The 7,865-nt window shown below is 39.4% G+C and overlaps 1 long non-coding RNA gene across 1 annotated transcript; it reads left to right on the top strand.

Moving 5' to 3' along the window:
- The first annotated feature begins 275 nt into the window (after positions 1-275).
- LOC121271261 lies at positions 276-6,075 on the top strand. Its single transcript, XR_005941695.1, has 3 exons — positions 276-526; positions 4,621-4,887; positions 5,465-6,075. It is a non-coding gene; the product is annotated as an uncharacterized LOC121271261 (long non-coding RNA).
- The last annotated feature ends 1,790 nt before the right edge of the window (positions 6,076-7,865 follow it).

Genomic DNA, 7,865 nt, shown 5'->3' with positions numbered 1-7,865 from the left:
ACTGACAGAACAGTTGGTAGCCAGATCAAACTCACTGCTACTGGTTCCTATGGTTTCACATTAACAGGCTGTGCCTGGATAGGATCTGTCATGTTGGAATTCAATTTGATAGATGTTGTTATCATAAATTTAACATGACAGTATTCCCTTTCCTAGCTTCCTGGAATACATAAACACTATTAAAAGACACAGGCATATTTTCCATCATACACCATCCCTTCTTGGTGTTTGTTTTTACATAATACATCATTTCAGTAGTCTTTCAAACTCTGCACCAGGAGCGACTGAGAGAAAATAATCCCCCTTGAACTTTGCTGCTTACAGAAAAATGGGAGCAGGTAGTTGAGGGGAGAGGGTTCATGTTGTGACAAATGAGTGTGTCCACCTGTTTCAGCTTTGGAAACTCCAGAAATAACCCAACCTACTCCTAGATTCCTTGTGAATATTAGTCCATTTTCAGCCTAATTCAGCAGCGAGGACCCAGATCACATCACAGAGGCAAGCTGATGCAAGTTTCAGAGATCAGGTCAGTTGCCAATGTTGTGATGTATTTCATTAACCAAAAGTAGTTTCTGTTATTTATAGAGACAGCAGTAAGTATATAAGTTTAAAAATTTGCAGAGTATCTGTATGCAAAGTTTACTACTAAATGAATAGCTGATCAACCATGGTATTGCTCACGGATAGTGTAGGTTCTGGAGCACAGGCTCAACATTTAGCTGCTAAGGTGGAGCCACATGTTTAACCTGATTTCTCTCCATAATGTGATAGCTCAACTACTTGCTATGTTGAAATTGTCTAAGAGCGGACAGAGGCAAATTGCTAATGAAGGAAGCTTTTTCTGTATTGACTGTCTATAAAATCTCCAGTGCCTGTCTTTGGGGAGAGGCCAGATTATTAAAGTTAGAAAAACCAGCATGAAATGACTGACATTCTTTTTTTTAACATAGTTTTGACATGTTGAATCAGTTTATGATGGTTAAACATATGGGCTTGTGCTTCTCCAAGAAGAATTTTCACAAGACTGAATGAACATCAGAATTCAAGTTTAACAATATCACCACTGAACATATACACATTACAGTAAGACAAACTGCCCTGTGAGCTATGGAAGGGAATACCATCTCCTGTTTAATGACACCATTTCCTGAGAAGCTTGTCTGCACCTGGAGGGTGGAGCACAGACATGGAACACTGAGATAAATAGGAAGGAGAGAGGTAGGCAGAGCTATTAATAATAACTGGGTCAGCAGGGTTGGGGGGGGGGGGGGGGGGGGGGGCGCGGGGGGCGGGGTGGGTGGGTGGGTGGGTGAAACCACCTTTGACACTTTACTTTGTCCTAGAAACCAGAGATTTAGTCTGACCTTCAGTAAAAAGTTCAGGACAGAATTTCATTCACAGGCATTTTCTTCCTAATTGTACAGAGTATTCATCCAGTAACTGATAACACTGAATACTGAGCAGCGTATAGCCCTTTGCACTAAATTATATTCCATTCCCTACTCTTCAATGTTTTCTCTTCCTGTCCTGCAGGTGCTAACTCATACTGGAGTTTGGTTCCATAGGCACTGGCAGGTCTTCAGTATCCTGACCAAATGATTAGTCTTCATAATCAAGTCATCAACGAGTGCAAATAGATTAGGCATCTGAGAGTTTTGCACAGCTGGTCTTGAACCCAGTCTTCACTTGACATCTACACATATACACACACACTATAGGCCAGATAACTACCAAGAACTGAGCCTCAACAAATTTCTTTTCACCACCTTTCACCAAGGGGGCCAATGGTTTCACCACCTACCACACCACCCACTGCTTGGGTCAGCTAAGGAAGACAGGCAGTACATTTACTCACCAACCCACCAGGGTTCCCATTCAATCTAATTTTAAAATGATTTAAGTTAGAGTACAAGGTCACTGCAAGAGTTAATGAGCTGCAATTCTCCTCAAATATAGAACAAGGAAAGAGCAATGGCATTGGCCACAGTCATGTCCTTCTGTAGAATGAATGGCATCCAGAGAGACTATAGAGAAATCTTATTTCTTAATGCCACCAGTTAAGATAAAAATAGGATAAGAATTAATTAATAAATAGTTATTAAATCTATTATGATCCTTGTTCTCTCAATATCAGGACAGAATGTTTACATAGAAGTGGGTGACTGACACATTAAACAAGGTAACCCTGGAGATCCCTGTCAACATTTAAATAAATGGTCTATTGATGTACGAATGGTGTTGAAGACACCTATTGCTCAAACCACACATAATTTACCGTAATAGGATATTCACAAATTGCTCCTCAAATGATCTGCCATTGTAAGACTATGCAGTTCAAGAGCTGTAGACTAGTGCACAGAGTGTCAGGGCACAGGAACAAAGAGTTCCCATATTGTCAGGAAAATTGCCAAACATCCATCCTGGCACTCCCCCAGATAACTGAAAAGTCTACCCTGCAGCAATCTAATTATACTAAGTTATATTCCATTCCCCACTCCTCAATTTACTGCCTAAGGGAATGGCTGAGATGAAAATAATCTATTTTCCCCTTTAATTTTCAGGATGAATTAATTTCAATGCACACACCCAGTAAATTGCTTGTTGAGATGGGGCCTAATAGTGAGGGAGAGCAGAAAACATTTCCACTTCACAACCATTCACACTTCAGCTGGGCCATTAGGGGCAGGCAGCTTGGTAAAGAGTGAGGTTAGGAAGATTAGTGCCGGCTGCAGTTCAGTTTCCTAGCAGTTGGTTACAGCAGGGCAGGGGAGCAGGTTTCTTGTCCACATGCCCGCAGCTCAGCTGATAGTTATCTTATCCAGTGGTGAATTACCAAAAACTGGGTGAAAGGTAATCAGCACACTCTGTAAGGATGGTGAGACCCAAAGTCTGTGATAGAAACACTAAGGTACATGTCCCTGTATTATTCATGTAACCTGCACAGACATCTGCCATTGAGATTCTTACAGCTCTGTTTGTAAATGTGTAGCAAGATTTACAATAATTGTGATTTAACATGTGCCAGGAAAGGCCACCTTTTAACTGCAATTGGCAATGATGAAAATGAAGCTCTGAGTGGTTTAATTTTCCTCCTCCAGAGTTTGCCTTTCAATTCTGTTAGGGTTAAGTTTAATGAAAGTAGATAGAGGGCAAGGGAGAAAAAAATATTTTTTAAACAACAGCATGAATATCTTGTTGGTGAGGGATGAAAATGGACTGTCCTTTTATTATGCCAATTGTCTATCTCTGCTCCTCTCCTGACTCAATTGATGCCAGTCACCCTCAATCGCCTCACTCAAGTGGTGCTGTAGGCTATCTAATTGTGGGAGTCATCACATCCAAACATGATCCTCTCCTCACCTTCAATCAACAGTGAACCTGGGTAACTACCCCTTCCTCAATCAAGGTCAATAAGGCCAATTCTAACATCTCACCTGCCACCCTGACTGAGATCAGCAAACTCATTGTGTACCAATGTATTACCATTCCAATCTGTGAGGATCAGCTCCTCACTGAATCTCACTAAGCAGTTTAATATTGACTGACCTCAGTCATTCAAACTGTGTGAAGAGATAATAGCACAGCTGGAATCTTGGTGCAGTGTCATGTTTGGGGGGGTCACAAGATTGCATAATTGTTCTAAACCTCCTAAACTTGGTGAGGTGTTGGACCTGCTTGCATTTGCGGTTTAATGATATCATGTTAAGATATTAAATATAAAAGTAAATCCTGAAAAATCACACTTGAAATGAAATAGTGAAGGGTTGAGCAGAAGTGGTTATTCTACTGGGGAACTGGAGCTAACACAACAGAAAAGACCATAACCTATATCCACAAGGCAAGAACTTTTCTCATTTTATGTTGCTTTGCTATTTTTGTGCCACTTGAGGTGAGGAATATTAGCACTGAAGACAGACAGGAACACTCTTGAACTTTTCAACCAGTGTCAAGGTTAAGAAACTCCAATTTAATGCACATTAGGTGCAAACTGCCAACCTAGGTAGAGTGTTTCCACTACACCAGTTTGATTCTTTATAAGCCGCCATTATGATTTCTGAGAGGGATTACAATTATTACATAACAAGAGGAAATTTAGACCTGCACAAGCAAGAAATTGAGTTTAGTCTTTCTGCAAACCTCATTTCACCCAGCAAAAAGAGGAGGCTTTCAACCACTTAGCTTGAGGTGCTGATCCCAGGGATAAAAAGACAGTGTTCTGAATGACTGTTGACTGTGTAACTCAGTCTATCAACGTGGAAGGGGAAATGATGCATTTTGACCCTTGGGTATCAGAGCATATTTTAGTGTGTTAGGCAGCTACTCAGCAGTGTAACAGTTAGTAAAGCTTCATTGAGAATACATAAAGCAGGGGACCTGCACTTAAACCATGGTTCAATCCTGAACCTTTTTGACTTATTGAACCACTTACACAATTGTCATTCATATTTTCTGCAATAACAACTTTCCACAGAGACAAATGGTTAGACACCACGTCAATTAACACAAATAATATTTAAAATGAGAGACAATGAAAACAGTCTTGACACACAGGATCCCCTCAGTACATTCACACCTCTTTACAAAGCAGGATCTGACGTCTTCCTTAATTCCTTTCTCCAGCTGAAGCAAGTTCACTTTCACCAAGGATACCGCTGATGTCGCAAGTTGTTGGTGATGCCAATATCAGATGATCGGATGATTGCAGAGTTGACGTTGAAAATCAGGGAAGAGCCTATAAACATCTTGTTACCAACTTACAGAAAACATTGGAGCAAAACATGAATGAAAATCTTTTAAAGTTGATGAACTTGTAGTGCTGGATCTTCAGGGAAGTAATGGCAAGATGTAATGAACTTGGACTGGTCTAACCACCTATTGGCAAACCAGGTAATTTTGAGTTTTCCAGTTCAGCAAAGCTGAGCACGTGCTTCCACTGTTACTCAAATATGGAATGTTCTGGCATTGCATTTTATCGTAATACACACATATAAGGATATAATCATTCCAGTCTTGTAAGTTAGGCTTGCAACAACCTCTTCCCTGGCATTAAAACATATTTCAGTCACTGCATCATACATTCCAGCAATTTCCAAGAGCATTCATTCGATATCTCAATATCGACAATTTTTGTTATTCCTTCATGGGATGTGGGCACCACTGGCAAGACCAGTGTTTATTGCCCATGCCTAACTGCCCTTGAACTGAAGGCCAATCACATTTACTCTTAACTGCCCTCTAAAAAACAGTTCAAGGGCAATTAGGAATGGGCAACAAATGCTGGCCTTGCCAGTGATGCCCATATCCCATGAAAGAATAAAAAAAACGTCAGTATTGAGAGATCTAATGCAACTAGACTTTTTGACATATATGTATCAGTATTTCCAATTCATTAAAAAATGTAACTATGCTCTATATAAGCCGCTGAGATACTCACAAAAAACTATTGCTTATTTTTAATTCACAGGCAGCCAGTCTACATCTTGATGCCCGAGGTATGATGCATTGACATAGAATAAAATAATTTCTGTATATAAATCTAGAAATGATTTGCTACATCAGCAAACACTTAACACATTCATGTGACATTATTTTAAATAAGTTAACACCTCCATTAAAATAGTTGACAGGGGAATGTCACATGAATGCATTAAGTGCTTGGCCAGTAATATCATCATCAGTCATTTCTAGGCTTGTTTTTGAAAGAGTTCCTCAGTGCATCAGACACAGTGTTACAAAGGATGTCTTTTTATTCTGCTAATAGCCATTCCCATTCTTTCTCCAACAGTGTATTGGTTAAGCAGAGAGATGACAGACAGGGACCAGTGTAAATGTTACCAAATAACAAAAGATGCATTTTTGAAATTCTCCCTCTTTTCCCCAACCCCAATAATGTGTTCCAACCTTTTGAAAGCTTTTATTTATAATGTCCTTCAGAGATGCAGCTATCTACTAATCTACTGACAGTTACTGTCTTACATTACTCCTTACAAAAACGTTTTTTTCTGTAATCAAGTTTTTGTCAATTGTGAAATCAAACAGTCATTAAAAAACCCTACAACATGCTTGAAACCAGGACAGAAAGTCAACCTGTCTTTAATGAACACTCCACCCAGTTTCTTTCATTGACTTAGAAAAGGGAATAATTTGAATTTTGCCCTTGCATCAGTATTGCTACAGTTTGAGTGCCGCCGGATTCAGGTGATGCCATTTGTTGATCGTGGTTAAGTGTCTGCCGGTGATGAGGTCTGTAAAGTGATTTAAGTTTTTATAAAATAACATAAACATTAATTTAAATATATCATTACTTGAGTAGATTTTTACAGCTCTAAACCACTGCATTCACTCCTCTAGTAAATCCCAAACTAGACTGATATGAAGTTTTAGGAGTTTGACACAAATCCAAAGTGTTTCCATTAACCCAAAGTAGAATTTGAGCTGGGACATTTGCTTAAACTGCATCATCCATTCAATAATGGACAGCAAGGTTCCAATTGATCAGCATTAACTTCCTTACAAGTAGGAAAACCCATGCTGGATTTCTGTGGGTTGAGGAGATTCATGCTTAGGGTCAACGGGACACATTCCCACTTATAAGTCAAGCACTCACCAGAGCGGTGTAACGTGGATGGGCTAAATTCTGATTATTTCTATGCTGTAGACTCCAGCCACAAGGAACTTCACTGAGACTGAACAAAATCATTTAACATTGGGTCCTAACAGCTTACAGAAAGATGAGACTTACATCACATCAATCTGAACTGAGAAAAGGCTCAGAGGAGGAAAGACCAGGGACATTTTATTTAACTATATCTGTTGGTCTTCATAACAAGGCTGAAATATATTTTTGGGCTTTTCATCACCAGTAAATGAATAACTGGTGCAGAGTGTTCCAGTAACCACACTCATTTGCATAGTTTTAAAATTCGATCTTTACTAAGTTCACTTAGCACCCTCGGCACACTTATGTTTGTGAGAGAAAATAACACTTTGAAACACATCTTTACAGAAAGAGCAGGAAAGGGCCACGGGAGCTCCATGGATTGAAAAATCTAGTACAGGACATGGGGTTTTTTCAGAAACTCTTCTACAAATGTCTTTATAACCAGCTAGCCTACTCCCAAAGTGCATTAATCTCCCTCCTCTTTACTGGCACAAATTACAAAGCTTTAAGTTGCATTGCTGCTCATGGCCTTTGCAGCGATTTACTTGTGGATATAGTTTGACCGTCTGCACATGGCAGAGGTTAGGGGAAACATAACCCCCAGAGAGGAGAAGGGGCTGTACGAAGTTGAGAGGATGATTTGACTCATCTCTTTTGGCTTTTCATTCACCTACTATTGATTAATATAAAGCTGCATTAGGACGGGTCAGCTGGTAGTCAGCGGGGGAATACATGGCATGAAGAGTATAGGACAATTATTTTTTTTAAAGCTGAGGTTGGGGAAACATATTTGTGACTGAAATCAGTCAGAGAAAAATTCAAGAAGATTTCAAACAGTTTCTGTAAACCTAATGATCTTGTGATTTACAAATCTATACATAGTGTACAGTCAGAATACCACTGATTCCCCAACTTTTACAAACTTTTCTCAATAGTCACAATTCACTTGGATATGTTATAACAAAATGATGTGCCTTTGTAAATTTATTATTTCCTCTGTTCATGCTTATTGATGAGGAAACGTTGAACAAATATTTTGTGTCTGTCCTCACACAAGTTACATGCAAGAAATAGAAGATCACCTGGGGCTAATAAGAGTGAGGAAATTAAGATAATAAATTTCAGCAGAGAAAAGTATTGGAGAAACTCAAGGGACTAAAATCTGACAAATCCCTAGGGTCTGATAATCTACATCTTAGGATTC

Source organism: Carcharodon carcharias, chromosome 30, assembly GCF_017639515.1.
Source record: "Carcharodon carcharias isolate sCarCar2 chromosome 30, sCarCar2.pri, whole genome shotgun sequence".
In the NCBI taxonomy this organism is placed as follows: Eukaryota; Metazoa; Chordata; class Chondrichthyes; order Lamniformes; family Lamnidae; genus Carcharodon; species Carcharodon carcharias.
The sequence above is the reverse complement of the archived record's forward strand: the minus strand, read 5'-3'. Positions and strand labels throughout refer to the sequence as shown.